Raw genomic sequence first — 15,862 nt, forward strand, 5'->3', positions numbered from 1 at the left:
GCCTTTGAACCAGTTGTTGTGGGTGGGAGGTGGAAACAACCAGGCTGGGCTATGATTTTTATTTTTTATTACATAATGACATACTCCACCGACTTCCCTGCTCATGAATTGTGACACATACTTTGTGTCAAGTTGCACACTCCCAATTTCAGGTTCATGCAGTATTTCTCGAGTCCAGACAAATTTCAGAAATCCGAGGCCTAGCCACAGTGCTGTTCACACCAGCTGCCTATCGCCTTCGATCTCACAGCTCTCACAGCCTGCACACTGAAACTTGACTGCAAAGCAGCTGGCACTCACACTCTTCTGTTAGAATACTGAGAATGAGAAACCCCCTGAGTGCTTGCTTTTTTTCGTGTGTGTGTGTGTGTGTGCACGTGTGTGCGTGTGTGTGTGTACACCTGCATTTACTGGTGGCATATCTATTTCAGTAAAAATAACTGTAATGCTTTCCATCCAGTCGGCTTCATGTCGAGCTTTTAATAAAATAGTGTCTTTCTCTAGAGTTTGAGTATGTGAAACATGAGAACAGACATCAAACTCTCTTCACAAAACAGCTGAGGAAAGCTTAATGGACACCAAATTGTATTACATACATCAAAACAGGCTTTTAAAAGGGTAGACAGGGCTTAAATCTTTCAGTAAATCGGTTAGAAAATGAATTACCAAACAGATCATTTATTGATCTGATTCAGTGTTTTCCATTGGCACACATACAAAGGAGTGGACCCAGGGCCGGCCTTAAGCCTATGCAGTCGCATAGGGCCGCGGCTAAAGAGGCCCCGCGGCTGAAAAGTCTTTCCCTCCCGATTTTGACTTTAAATGCTAGTTCTATCGTCTTGCACATGCTGGCACTTATGGGTACGCTCCAGCTTTAAAACACAGTAGTGTATATTGATTGCTACAGAAAGTACTTCCCATATCCCACCAACCCCCTCTTACACATTTCTGTGCAAAGCTATACACAGGTAATTAAGCGATACATCACGTGTAAATTAATTTCCCATAAAATAGTTTATTAGTCTCCTTGTTCCGAGTTGTCAGGTGGTGCAATTATAAATAAACTAATAGGTTTGCAATATAGCTGCCGTTAATGTGATAAAAAATGTTATCTTTTCAATGCACGGCATATTGAGAATTATTCATTGAATTAAGTAAGTTTCTGCCGTTTTGTTCATGGTGTAAAAGTGCATTGTAATGTACATTGCCATCACGGTGCAGTCTAGATGTTACTATGTCGTTGCTGCATATTACCCAGTTTAAGCGACCAAAAATGCAAACTACAATAAAACTACTGAAAATACAGCAGCTAGCAGTGTGAGTCTTGTGTCAGTCAAGAAGCAAGTGATTAGATGTCCAAAAGAGGTATGAGCAGTTTCAAACTGTAAGTGAAATTCAAATAATGAAAGTTGGAGCGATGCAGCATCAAGACATCCTGCTACACCACTGAAAATAATATTGCATTGAAAATGTCTGAACTGCATATTTTGACACTGTTGAAAGGAGAGAGGACTGTGGGCAGTTACGTTTTTGCTGCATTGCTTAAAATGATTTTAAATTAGTGGCAACCCTAACTGAGATCTACTTTGATTAAATTTTGCGTACAATCTTTCCAGATTATTTACTGCCTTTTTATCGTGAATTATTACAAATATTACTCAGTCAATACTTTGGACGAAGGCTTGCATTTTTGTTAGGAATTCAGTGGATTTCTTGTGTTGTTTGGGAGGCAGGGATTGTTCATTTTTTTATTACTTGCATGCAGATGCCGCAAACTTTTTTACTTAGCCCTGATGTTCATAATTTGGAATGTGTATGTTTTTTTTTCCTGCTCCTCTAATAGTTTATCAAAGTATATATTCACCAGAAAAACACAAGTGCAAACTAAATCTGTGGTGCATTAAAACAGAAACTTACCAAATACTGCCATTAATTGATAGAATTAACTTTACCATATTTAATCTGTTTCAAAATAAGTTTTTAAATTTCAACATTAATATAAATATAAAATTACAAAAAAAAAAATATATATATTATATTTATAATAAAGTTGAAAACAAAATAAATCATATTTGTATTTAACTTTATTTTAATTGACAGGAAATCCCCACAATTATGAGAGCAGCCGGTAGTAGCAGGGACAGGGACAAGGGGTGTAAATACCCCTCCGGAGCTCAGAAGAGAAAGGTGAACGCAGACCGTCATGAAATACCCCTCCGGAGCTCAGAAGAGGAAGGTGAACGCAGACCGTCATGAAATACCCCTCCGGAGCTCAGAAGAGGAAGGTGAACGCAGACCGTCATGAAATACCCCTCCGGAGCTCAGAAGAGAAAGGTGAACGCAGACCGTCATGAAATACCCCTCCGGAGCTCAGAAGAGAAAGGTGAACGCAGACCGTCATGAAATACCCCTCCGGAGCTCAGAAGAGGAAGGTGAACGCAGACCGTCATGAAATACCCCTCCGGAGCTCAGAAGAGAAAGGTGAACGCAGACCGTCATGAAATACCCCTCCGGAGCTCAGAAGAGGAAGGTGAACGCAGACCGTCATGAAATACCCCTCCGGAGCTCAGAAGAGGAAGGTGAACGCAGACCGTCATGAAATACCCCTCCGGAGCTCAGAAGAGGAAGGTGAACGCAGACCGTCATGAAATACCCCTCCGGAGCTCAGAAGAGAAAGGTGAACGCAGACCGTCATGAAATACCCCTCCGGAGCTCAGAAGAGAAAGGTGAACGCAGACCGTCATGAAATACCCCTCCGGAGCTCAGAAGAGAAAGGTGAACGCAGACCGTCATGAAATACCCCTCCGGAGCTCAGAAGAGAAAGGTGAACGCAGACCGTCATGAAATACCCCTCCGGAGCTCAGAAGAGGAAGGTGAACGCAGACTGTCATGAAATACCCCTCCGGAGCTCAGAAGAGAAAGGTGAACGCAGACCGTTATGAAATACCCCTCCGGAGCTCAGAAGAGGAAGGTGAACGCAGACCGTCATGAAATGCAGAAAAGCCAGGAAAATGCAACGTTAAAGTTTGTGAAGTTTGACCAAGGAAGCAGAAATTAACCTCTAACTACTTCTTCTGAAAGTATTTAGCTTAATATAAGTTGACCTGATGATGATACATAAACTCCACTTTGTGGCATTAATTTGGCAAATGAAGAGGCAGTTAAAGATGCCGATGTTGGAGAAATTGACAGGCCTAGGGATGTTGAATCTGAGTATTCCTGCACGACTGGTTTGGATGATTAGGGATGCTGAATCTGAGTATTCCTGCATGACTGATTTGGATGATTAGGGATGTTGAATCTGAGTATTCCTGCATGACTGGTTTGGATGATTAGGGATGCTGAATCTGAGTATTCCTGCATGACTGGTTTGGATGATTAGGGATGTTGAATCTGAGTATTCCTGCATGACTGGTTTGGATGATTAGGGATGTTGAATCTGAGTATTCCTGCACGACTGGTTTGGATGATTAGGGATGTTGAATCTGAGTATTCCTGCACGACTGGTTTGGATGATTAGGGATGTTGAATCTGAGTATTCCTGCACGACTGATTTGGATGATTAGGGATGCTGAATCTGAGTATTCCTGCACGACTGATTTGGATGATTAGGGATGTTGAATCTGAGTATTCCTGCACGACTGATTTGGATGATTAGGGATGTTGAATCTGAGTATTCCTGCACGACTGATTTGGATGATTAGGGATGTTGAATCTGAGTATTCCTGCACGACTGGTTTGGATGATTAGGGATGTTGAATCTGAGTATTCCTGCACGACTGATTTGGATGATTAGGGATGCTGAATCTGAGTATTCCTGCACGACTGATTTGGATGATTAGGGATGCTGAATCTGAGTATTCCTGCACGACTGATTTGGATGATTAGGGATGTTGAATCTGAGTATTCCTGCACGACTGATTTGGATGATTAGGGATGCTGAATCTGAGTATTCCTGCATGACTGGTTTGGATGATTAGGGATGTTGAATCTGAGTATTCCTGCATGACTGGTTTGGATGATTAGGGATGTTGAATCTGAGTATTCCTGCATGACTGGTTTGGATGATTAGGGATGTTGAATCTGAGTATTCCTGCATGACTGGTTTGGATGATTAGGGATGTTGAATCTGAGTATTCCTGCATGACTGGTTTGGATGATTAGGGATGTTGAATCTGAGTATTCCTGCATGACTGGTTTGGATGATTAGGGATGTTGAATCTGAGTATTCCTGCACGACTGATTTGGATGATTAGGGATGTTGAATCTGAGTATTCCTGCACGACTGATTTGGATGATTAGGGATGTTGAATCTGAGTATTCCTGCACGACTGATTTGGATGATTAGGGATGCTGAATCTGAGTATTCCTGCACGACTGATTTGGATGATTAGGGATGTTGAATCTGAGTATTCCTGCACGACTGGTTTGGATGATTAGGGATGTTGAATCTGAGTATTCCTGCACGACTGGTTTGGATGATTAGGGATGTTGAATCTGAGTATTCCTGCACGACTGGTTTGGATGATTAGGGATGTTGAATCTGAGTATTCCTGCACGACTGGTTTGGATGATTAGGGATGTTGAATCTGAGTATTCCTGCATGACTGATTTGGATGATTAGGGATGTTGAATCTGAGTATTCCTGCATGACTGATTTGGATGATTAGGGATGTTGAATCTGAGTATTCCTGCATGACTGATTTGGATGATTAGGGATGCTGAATCTGAGTATTCCTGCATGACTGATTTGGATGATTAGGGATGTTGAATCTGAGTATTCCTGCACGACTGGTTTGGATGATTAGGGATGCTGAATCTGAGTATTCCTGCATGACTGGTTTGGATGATTAGGGATGTTGAATCCGAGTATTCCTGCACGACTGGTTTGGATGATTAGGGATGTTGAATCTGAGTATTCCTGCATGACTGGTTTGGATGATTAGGGATGTTGAATCTGAGTATTCCTGCATGACTGGTTTGGATGATTAGGGATGTTGAATCTGAGTATTCCTGCACGACTGGTTTGGATGATTAGGGATGTTGAATCTGAGTATTCCTGCACGACTGGTTTGGATGATTAGGGATGTTGAATCTGAGTATTCCTGCACGACTGGTTTGGATGATTAGGGATGTTGAATCTGAGTATTCCTGCACGACTGGTTTGGATGATTAGGGATGTTGAATCTGAGTATTCCTGCACGACTGGTTTGGATGATTAGGGATGTTGAATCTGAGTATTCCTGCACGACTGATTTGGATGATTAGGGATGTTGAATCTGAGTATTCCTGCAGGACTGGTTTGGATGATTAGGGATGTTGAATCTGAGTATTCCTGCACGACTGATTTGGATGATTAGGGATGTTGAATCTGAGTATTCCTGCACGACTGATTTGGATGATTAGGGATGTTGAATCTGAGTATTCCTGCATGACTGATTTGGATGATTAGGGATGTTGAATCTGAGTATTCCTGCATGACTGATTTGGATGATTAGGGATGTTGAATCTGAGTATTCCTGCATGACTGATTTGGATGATTAGGGATGCTGAATCTGAGTATTCCTGCATGACTGATTTGGATGATTAGGGATGTTGAATCTGAGTATTCCTGCATGACTGATTTGGATGATCCTGGAATGTGGCCAGATGTAATTACTCGGCGATTAAAAGACTTGTTAGTGGAAAAAGGTCCATTGCAGCTGAAAAACTACTGTTTCCCTAAAGATGACTCAAATAGGAGTTTTTCTGTTCAAAACTACAGACGCAAGCTTCCAAATGGAGAGACTGTAGACAGGAGATGTCTAATATATTCAAAAGAGTAAAGATGCTTTGTACTGTTTTTTGCTGTAAATTGTTTGGAAGAGCATCAATTGATCTGGTTACAGAAACTGGCAGAATACATCAGTACAGCTAAATGAGCATGATAGTTCCCATAGCCATGTAATAGCATGCGTGCATGGTTGGAAGCAGAGTCACAGATGTGCAACCATTGATCAGCAACATCAGCAGAGGCTTCAGCTTGAGAAACAGCACTGGAGAAATGTTATAGAGCGACTGTTAGCAATCACACCGTATTTAGGAGAGCATAACTTAGCATTTCGTGGTAGTGTTGAAAGACTTAGTGTTCAAAATAATGGCAGCTTCTTGTGATTGATTGAATGCTTGGAAGGTTGATGTGTTGCAGGAACATAGAAGGAGAATTAATGCACAGGAGACCCATAATTATTATCTTGGCAAGACAGTTCAAAATGAACTAAAACATTTAATGGGTGAGAAATCAGGGAGAACATTGTTGATTAGGTCACAAAAGCCAAGTACTACTCAGTGATTCTTGATTGTACACCAGATTTGAGCCACCAGGAGCAAATGACTGTGGTCATTCGAATAGTGGATTTTTCAGGCAGTAAAACTGAAATTCGGGAGCACTTTCTGGACTTCTTGGTCGTTACAGATTTTTCTGGTTAAGGTTTGACAAACTCCTTCCTAGAGCTATTGGAAAAATATGGATTGTCATTACAAAACTGCAGAGGTCAAGGGTATGATAAAGGGGCAAATATGAGGAGAGAGCGCATGGGGGTTCAGGCTAGAATCTTGCAGCTGAATCCATGTGCATTTTTTGTTCCCTGTGGGTGTCACAGTTTGAATTTAGTTCTCAGTGATGCAGCCAGTTCATCAATAGAGACAGCCACATTCTTTGGAGTACTACCGAGAATGTATACAATATTTTCCTCTCCTGTCCAGCGATGGGAAATTCTTCAGACTTTTGTGCATCATTTAACAGTAAAGACACTGTCGGACACACATTTGGAATGCCGAATTGATTGTGTAAATGCTGTACACTTTCAAGTAGTTGAAATTCGAAATGCACTACTTAAACTATCAAAAGTGTTCACTGATGCTAAAATCAAGAGTGAGGCAAGATAGTTGATCATGAGCTCAGTTCTTACAAGTTTCTCCTTTCACTTGTTATATGGTTTCACATTCTAGCACAAGTAAACAAGGTCAGCAAATTATTGCAGTCTCCACAGATGCAGCTTGATGGCGCTCTGAAACTTACCAGAGACACAGGAATTTACCTTCAGAAGTACAGAGACACTGGATTTGAGGAGAGGATGATGTCAGCCAAGGCACTAATGGACAAACTAAATGATTCATGTGAAGGCACAGTCAAAGACCTGGGATTACAGAGTCATGAAGAGACAACAAAAGTAGAGATGGCCTTTCCAGAGAAGCGTAGCCATAGAAACAAAGACCCTCCAGAACAGTTTAAAACACAGTATTTCCATGCACTGCTTGATACAGCATTTGCTTCTTGTAACAAGCGATTCAGCCTTGTTGAGAAATAGTGAGCACTTTGGGTTCCTGTATGACATATCTGCCTTGAAGAACATGCAACACTTCTGCATCACTGCAAAAATCTAAAGCAGGTTCTGACAAATGGTCCACTAATAGATATTGATGAGGAGCTCAAACTTTTGCAAGGAATGCTTCCATCCAGTCTCACAGCCTTGGAAACAATAAAGTTTTTCCATAAAAATGGCCTAAAGGAAGTGTTCCCACAATCACTCATTGCACTGAGGATTCTACTTACCATGCCCATCACAGTAGCTTCTGCAGAAAGAAGTTTCAGTCGTCTAAAGCTGATAAATTACCTAAGATCCTCCATGAGTCAAGATTGTCTGACAGGTTTAGCAATGATTTCCATTGAAAATGACATTGCCAGAAGACTGGACTATACACACTTAGTAAATACTTTTGCAGCACAAAAAGCAAGAAAGGTTCATTTCTAATGATTAGACTTTTTTTGTTTTGCTATTCATCACATGGCTGAGGGGGGGGGCATTTTCCTATCGCATAAGGCCCACAAATAGGCAAGGCCGGCCCTAAGTGGGCCTACCTGGGTAAAGTTCTTATTGAACATGTTGAATATATAAAGAAGATAGTTCAATAAAAGTAGATATCCACACCACGAAAGATCAGAGCGGCTACCCACCAGTGGGTTTACAGGCCGCACTGACCATGAGTGGGTGAAAATCAGTAACAATAAGTAACAATAATTAAACAGTATTGCTAGGGTCTGATACAAGAATGTACTTGACTATAAAAATATTTTAAAAATGTACTTTAAAAGGAATATTAAACTGCCTAAAAAGAATAACTGCCCGATATTACAGTGACGTCAGGGAGGTCCTGCAAGCGGCTGCTAATTAATTGCGGCAATTGGGGGCGTCAACCCTGAAAAAAAACACAGGCCTGGAGGCTTCCTTTAACAGTGTCATCGTGAGGAGAAATGGATTTTGCATATTCTCCATTTGTCTCTTCTATCATGTTACCACATGTTACCATAGCTAGTTAAGAGAAGGCAAACCTTTTAACTGAATGGTATGCATTTTTTTCCTGACCTCTGGATGTTTAGTTACAATTCAAAATTCCTCATGCCAGTTTATACCAGTAATGACATACTTCTTAGTCACCATCGTTCAGCAAGAATGTTCACAAAATAAAAGATCCTAAGGAACCCATAAGATACTGTACAAGTTAAAACCTATATTGTGAACAGTATTCCAGGGCACAAAGGACGGGGTCTGGATCTGCTCCAGCTACTCCACTTTCATTGCCTGGCAAGCACATCACTCAGCTTTACAAAACCAGCATCACAGGCAGCCAAACATGTAGAATACCGTCCACGAGAGCCAAACTATTTCAAATGTAACCTAAACGGATCCAGCACTGAAAGGCTAGTGAAATCCCCCCTGACTGTGTCACCTAGATCAACAATCTGTGCAACTACCAAATGTTAGCTCACTAATCCATTTTATACATTGCATTCTGACTTTTCCCGCCCATGTTGTTTGTCCTGCTTTTTTTTATTCAGCTAAAGGTGCAGTTGCTTAAGTCAAAACATCAATACTACCCACCTTCCCCCACCCCCACTCACACAGTCCCAACATGCTAATGCTGTACAGAGCAGCAATCCAATGCAAAGTGCATCCTGCTCGCTAGAATCAATAAAACCCAACCCCCAGCCTCTCCAAACATTCATGACGTCCGAATGGAGGAGAATGCTTCTCGAGACATCTTACTGTGCAGTGGCTCCATTTTCAGTGCTAACCGAGTGGTAAAAATACACTGCTTTCACAACATTTAAATCTACTGTCTGCTTAGCACAGTAAGAAACATCTTGAAATGTCTATCAGCTTAATTCAGATATTTTTAAATGATGAGCTTGTTTTGTTTTCCCTTAACTGCTTAAGTGCATTCATTGTTTATTCCAGATAGCTCTGTACTGATGCTCTACGGACATATTACTCTGAAGTACAGAAGTAATTTCACTTCAAACAGTCATTAATAATTCTTAGGCAAGACATGAGGCTTTGGTACCATGGCGGCAGCTTTGTAAAATGAGTTACCGACACAAATGTGTTCTTTTTTTTTTCTTGTATACATATAGTGTCTACAAAATCTCAAATGTGGCAGCCGTGCTAATTCATGGGTCAATGTGAAGGACACCATTAGATTTTGCTTGAGGAATTTCCATAAAACTGAAAACAAAAATGAAACCTTTTATTTTCTTAAATTTTTTTAGCATTAGGTTAAAAAATATATTAATAAAAACTGTAAATTATTAAAAAAGAAAAAAATATCTCAAAGTACTGAAAGTATTGTAACCTTGTAGTCTGAAAAGCACTTAAAATCCTGTAGCATGAATTGACTGACTGGATGGAGGCTGTTGGTTCCATCCATCCATTATCATTAACAGCTTACTCCTTTACTGGGTCGTGGTGAGCCGGAGCCTAACCCGACATACACAGGGCACAAGGCGAGACTACGCCCTGTACGGGACGCCAGTCCATCGCAGGGCACCACACACACACACTCACTCACACACTGAGCAATTTAGAGTGACCAATCAACCTGGATAGCATGTCTTTGGACTGTGGGAGGAAAATGGAGTACCCGGAGAAAACCCACCTGAACACAGGGAGAAAACTCCACACAGACAGTACTCTAGGTCGGATTTGAACCTAGGACCCTGGCACTGTGAGGCAGCAGCGCTAACCACTATGCCACCGTACCGCCCTCTGTTGGTTCCAAATAGTGTAAAATGTGCAAATAATTTACAGGTAAGAAGCCAATGTTCTGAACAGCCTGAAATGTGAGGGCTGAAATTAATCAGCTTGATGAAGTGGATTTATAGGCTATTCTCCCTTGGAGAATCCAGCGCAGACTGATGAAAGCAAGCGTGATCTTTTAAAAGCTTGGCAGCACTAACCTGCAGATACCAACACAATTCAGAACCAGCGGTCCCTGCAGACAGGGGGTAGTGCTGCTAGATGCAGAATGCCTATAGTCCAAACACCATTAACAATCCTTTACTGTAGCAAACATGTTTTACATTCTACTCAAATACCGTACCAACTGTAATTTTGGGATGTTTTAGAGCTCCATATCAGTTAAAACACTGAAACTTGACATTGAAGGTTTTGTGATCCTTGGCAGGTATGCTTGCTCCTGTGATTTGTAATATTGTGAATCTCTCCCTAAAAACTGGAACTGTTCAATCTAGTTTAAAGTTGGCAATTGTAAAGCCAGTACTTAAATGTAAAATCTACATTGGATCCTGATGTCTTGTCTAATTATCGTCCTATTTCTAATTTACCTTTCCTTGCAAAAGTCTTGGAAAAGGTTGTTGTTACTCAGTTGTCAGCATTACTGGCACAGTACTCTCCTGGCTGCGGTCCTACTTAACCTCCCCACATTTGGAGGATCAAAATCGGCTAATTCTCTTGTTGTTTCTGGGGTTCCACAGGGCTCTGTTCTTGGTCCTTTCCTTTTTAATTTGTATATGCTACCGCTGGGTAATGTGATCAGGCAACATGGTTTTAATTTCCACTCTTATGCCGACGACACCCAGATTTATTTTAAAATGAGTTCTGATGATGTAAACGTAAACTCCAGACTATCAACTTGCCTTGACAAAATGCTTGGATGTCAATTTTTTTTGCAGTAAATGCAAATAAAACTGAATTTCTTTTAATTGGCTCTAAAACAGCATTAATTAAAATCCCACAACCAATGACCTTTAGCAGCCCCCCATTAGCTCTTTGCAAGCTGTGAAAAGTCTTGGAGTCTTATTTTATTCTACTCTTAGTTTTCAGCATCACATTTCAACTGTAATTAAAACTAAATAAATGCAACTAAATAAATGCATTTAAATCAAAGCTTAAAACACATCTTTACGCAGAGGCTTTTTTGTAGATTGGGATGGCCTAATTTAGAATTTTGTTAATATGTATTTTATTTTTTTATTTATTGTATTTATTTATTTTGCCCCATTTGTTTGCGTATAATTTTATATTATATTATATTATATTATATTATATTATATTATATTATATTATATTATATTATATTATTGTATGGTATATTTATTTGTCATGTGAAGCGCTTTGCAGGTTGAATTACCAATGTGCTTGATTCCTCCAACCTACTCTGCTTTGTTAAAAAAAAAAAATTAAAATGTATGCACAGATCTAGATGTAGATGAGCTGGTATTATGGAAGCCTACATTCATGGAGAGAGTAACGGTGTGCAAATATCATGGGCATAAATGCAAGATTTTTTTAATGCATTGGGAAATGTACACACAGCATGTAATACAGTCTTAGAAGCTTAGCTGCCCCACCCTGTTAATTATATTACATTATAGTACTAATGTCTCACTTTACTAATAATAGCATTAGCAGTGAAAATCAGGCTGATGTTCCGGTACATCATACAGCAATTTCTGCGGGCCTGGAAGGCTGCAAAGTGCTTTTGGCAACAGATGCCTGCTACAGAGTGACGAAAACATTGTGTCCTTTTTTTATTGAAAAATTAAACTGCACATTTATGGACCCATTAGCCAGGACAAGGCCAGAATTAAAACAGCAGCTTTCCGTTAATCAGGGTGTATCACTGCGTAAAGCGCTCACTAATTAGATGAACTTAAAACTGGAATAAAGTTTCTTAAGACAATGTCCAGCTCCATCTTATTTTTTTTTAGATATACATCTTCCAGATGGTTTAACTTTCAAACAAACTACATTTGAATGATATGTGTAGTACAGCAGAGAAACAATACAGAATAATATAAACACTGCAGCCTCCCACTTTGAAAACATTTGGTGAATGGATTTGCCTGAAAAAGTAAACAGTACTGCAGTGGAACCAATCTTTTAGGAGGGCCCACTTTGGTATGAAAACAAAAATACTCCCAAACCTCATTGGTCCCAATGTTATGCCTTGAACTAGGACTAATATATATGTATATATCTTTGTCCGTGGTATTTAAATACAGGATGGTGAATAGTAGCTTACATTTTTTAAAACTTAGTTTTTTTTGGCTTTAGTTATTTAAAAGCAGTTGCGTTTGAAACAGCTTGTGCTTGTGTTTGACACTGTTAAACTATTATAGAACAACCTGTAGTGTTTGGAAAGTAAAATTAGGTTGAAAAGGATTTTATGGGTAATGCATTCCGCACAACACAAGAGATAGCGACAGGAAGTAGTGATCTTGTTCTAAACACTACAAGGAATTTGGTAAAACTTTAAAAGGAGTAAGTAACTCGAAATAAGTTTATTTTCCTGTTTTCTTAACTTAATGTTATAGTGCTTTGACAATAATCATTTATTTATAACCATCTGTTGCTGAGATATGTATTGCCAGCAACGAAGAAGAGAACTTGATTTACTGTGTAACTTCAATTTGAATGTATGTGAGCACGAGAAAACTCAGTGACGTGTACTTGGTGATCTGTAATGTTTAGTAAGCTTTGAATATGAAACCTGAACCTCAGTCCCGACAGGTGACTGAAGATTGCTGTATCAATCTACATTCCTGTCAAACTCCAGCAAACAGAAATACAGCTTGTGACACCAGACTCTTTCAGAAGCAGATGGGAAACAGAATTCCTTTCTCTGCTCAAGACAGAAGGCGGCCCACATTATCACTCTAGCTGGCAATACTGTGCCAGCAAAAATCTAACAATACGCTTGTAATCAGTGCATAATATGTGAGATAATGTACAATACTCTGCAGCACTTAAGCAAAGATTACATTAATTGCTTAAGGTGTGATATGAAATACTGTATATACTAAATCAAATGACATTAAAAGATCTGTAAATACTGTACTTAAAGTTTCAATTATAAGTCTTTTCTACATCAAAGACATGTGGAAAAACTTCTGACAGAAACATTTGTCATTGAATTTAATAGGTTTCCGCTTCTGCTTTTGAATGTTTTTTGTACCTAAAATGTACCTAATTGGCTTTTATGACAATTTTTGGTGGCTGTCAACACCTTTGAATCAAAGTAGTATGCATGCAGGTAATAAAGTGAATTAATGTTTAACTAGACTCCAAATCCAGTTTTATTTCAAAACAATACTACACCCATGAATCAGAGCACACAAAACAGTGACCATCACACATTGTGAATATAAAAGCACTTACTGTACATGATTGTGACAGAAAGACAATGATTCTTGGTGTAAATCTCCCTCCCTACCTGTGAGGGCGCTAAGTAACAGGAACAGAATACCCTGGACTCTTTGGCCTGGCACTTCATTCCTAGGGTTAAAAGGAAGTCGGTCATTTAGAAAAGGGGCGGAGCTTCGGTGCATTAACTCATCGACCCGGAAGGGAAATGATGTGGCAGCCGCAGATTGGAGGAGCGGCTACAATCGTTTACCAAGGGGTCATGTGTGACGGTATAAATAGGGGACGAAGCGACGTAATCTGTTCCTTCACTGGTTAGAGAACAACCTGAAAGGACCTGTGTTTTGTGTATCTGTATCATGAGTGTTTGTTTATTTGTCTCTAATTGTGTCTTGTTATTAGTAGACAGCTAACACGTTCCAGAGCTGTCGCCAAGGGCCAGCACAAACCCAGAACAGCACTGCACTTGTATCACGAATAAACTGTATTTGCACCACGAGCACTAATTCACTCGCCAACAGACTTGTGTATGTGTTTTGTGTGGGTGTATAAAGAATGGGACTATTATTTCGGGACAAACCCCGGGATTACAATTTAAGTAATACATGCCGCTGTATTACTTAGCATCATTTATGGTTTACTGTTTGTTTTGCCATCAGGCACTGGATATACAAACTCACTAAACAACTTTGCACCTGGATTATAATTGTCTGTCTGTTCATTGATCGCTTGCACCTGCATACTGTTAACCACTTTGCCACAATGATATTATTATAACAGATGGCAGCACAACATACTGGATTACTGTACCCCGACCCAAATTGTAAAATGATAACTGAATCCTACCATCCATTTGAAATCAGATCAGTCTTAGCATCCTGCAACCTAGTGTGTTTCAAAGCTACCGTTGAACAAGGCCTGCAAAATCTCCACAGGGCTACTGTAAGCAATAAAACGGAATCCCTGAAACACTCAGTCTGACACACATGACACCAAGATGCAAGCAAGACATATCAGGTTTCTGTCAGCACTGTGAAACACCCATTGTGGTCGATCCTTTTGCTTTATTGAACAGTGCTGGTGCTGACCTGTATTTACAGTCACCTCAACTAAATGAACCATCATAGTAAACTTCTAAGCAGGTTTTCTTTTTTTCAATACAATTAAAGGCTGTCACAAGCACTCCATTCCTTTGGGAGACCAGTTAATTTAGGTTTCAGTGCACTACAATACAAAATAAATAAATAAATAAATAAATAAATAAAATGCTGCTGCTCTTACCCTTCCTGCTTAAGGGGAAGTAAAAAGGGTGGAGAATTAACCAGTTCAATCCAATGTTTACCAGTCTCTCTTCATTCACTGTAACCTTCCTAGATGATAAGGTTGATGCAATAATGTAAACAGTTTCTCAGAGCAGTCTGCAAGCTTCCCCCTTATACCCACCGGGAGAGCGTGAGTCCTCACTCTGTGAGCACAGAGCATGGAAATGCACAGTACAATGAGGATTTGCAAGGGAGGCTGTGTGTGTGTGTGTGTGTGTGTGTGTGTGTGTATACGTACGTGTGTTAGCGTGTGGCTGGGTGGTGCCTAGCCTAGCACTCGCTTCCGAATACCAGGCAGGCATTTTCTAATGTTACAAAAGAGTATATTCTGTTAGTTCTGCAGTCATTTCTAACATGCTTGCTTCCCAGGTGCCACAGTTCTACTCTACCATGGATCCCTTTATTTGAATGTGTCATAGCTGTTTGTTTATCACAGAAATGTGTGCTTGCTGCTTGCTTTTCCAGCCAAATGAAGAGATTTCAGTAATGAAGTATTCTCAAAAGCTTTGTATTTCTCCAAAACCACAGCTCTTAGAATCTCAGACCAAGTTTATTAAAAGTAAAATAATTTGACTATATTGCTAACATGCTACTTATCCTTGGTGAAAAGAATTAGTGTCCCAGGAAGAGCCATGCTAAATTATTACTGGCCAATAACCCATAGTAAATTACAGTGTAAACATTCTCCAAGGAACTGTTTTTATTCTGCTGAGATGTGCTAAATACTTAAAGAAAATAAATTCATCACTATTAAGTGTTGAATAGTTATGCCTGGCCAATGAGTATAGAACAAAACCAGGTATAAACCGAAAAATAAAACCATGCGACACTCCCCCTTATAAAAATGTCCCATAGTAAAAGCATAGCAAAGTGCAATAAAGCACATTGAAAGCATTGTAAAGAATTGTGAGGTATAGTAAAGCATATTAACAAACATGACAAACCAGGGTAAATGCATAGTGTAACCATATGAAAAGCATGGTCAAACTTTTGAAACCAGGTTTTGACACAATACAGTTGTAGAAAACTGGAATCTTCCAGTCTGCACTATAGACA

The 15,862-nt window shown here is 39.8% G+C and overlaps 1 protein-coding gene across 4 annotated transcripts in view; it reads right to left on the reverse strand.

The window, feature by feature from the left end:
- The window catches only part of LOC117420797 (coronin-2A-like), an 81,549-nt gene that overhangs the window by 21,190 nt on the left and 44,497 nt on the right, over positions 1–15,862 (reverse strand). Inside the window, exon 1 of one of the 4 annotated variants that reach the window (XM_034034438.3) lies at positions 14,766–14,931. The exons of the other annotated variants lie outside the window; for them this stretch is intronic. The gene's annotated coding sequence lies outside the window, so the exon portion shown is untranslated. Of the gene's footprint in view, positions 1–14,765; positions 14,932–15,862 lie in introns of those variants that run through there. 4 annotated transcript variants of the gene reach the window in all.

This window comes from Acipenser ruthenus, chromosome 1 (genome assembly GCF_902713425.1).
Source record: "Acipenser ruthenus chromosome 1, fAciRut3.2 maternal haplotype, whole genome shotgun sequence".
Taxonomy (NCBI): Eukaryota; Metazoa; Chordata; class Actinopteri; order Acipenseriformes; family Acipenseridae; genus Acipenser; species Acipenser ruthenus.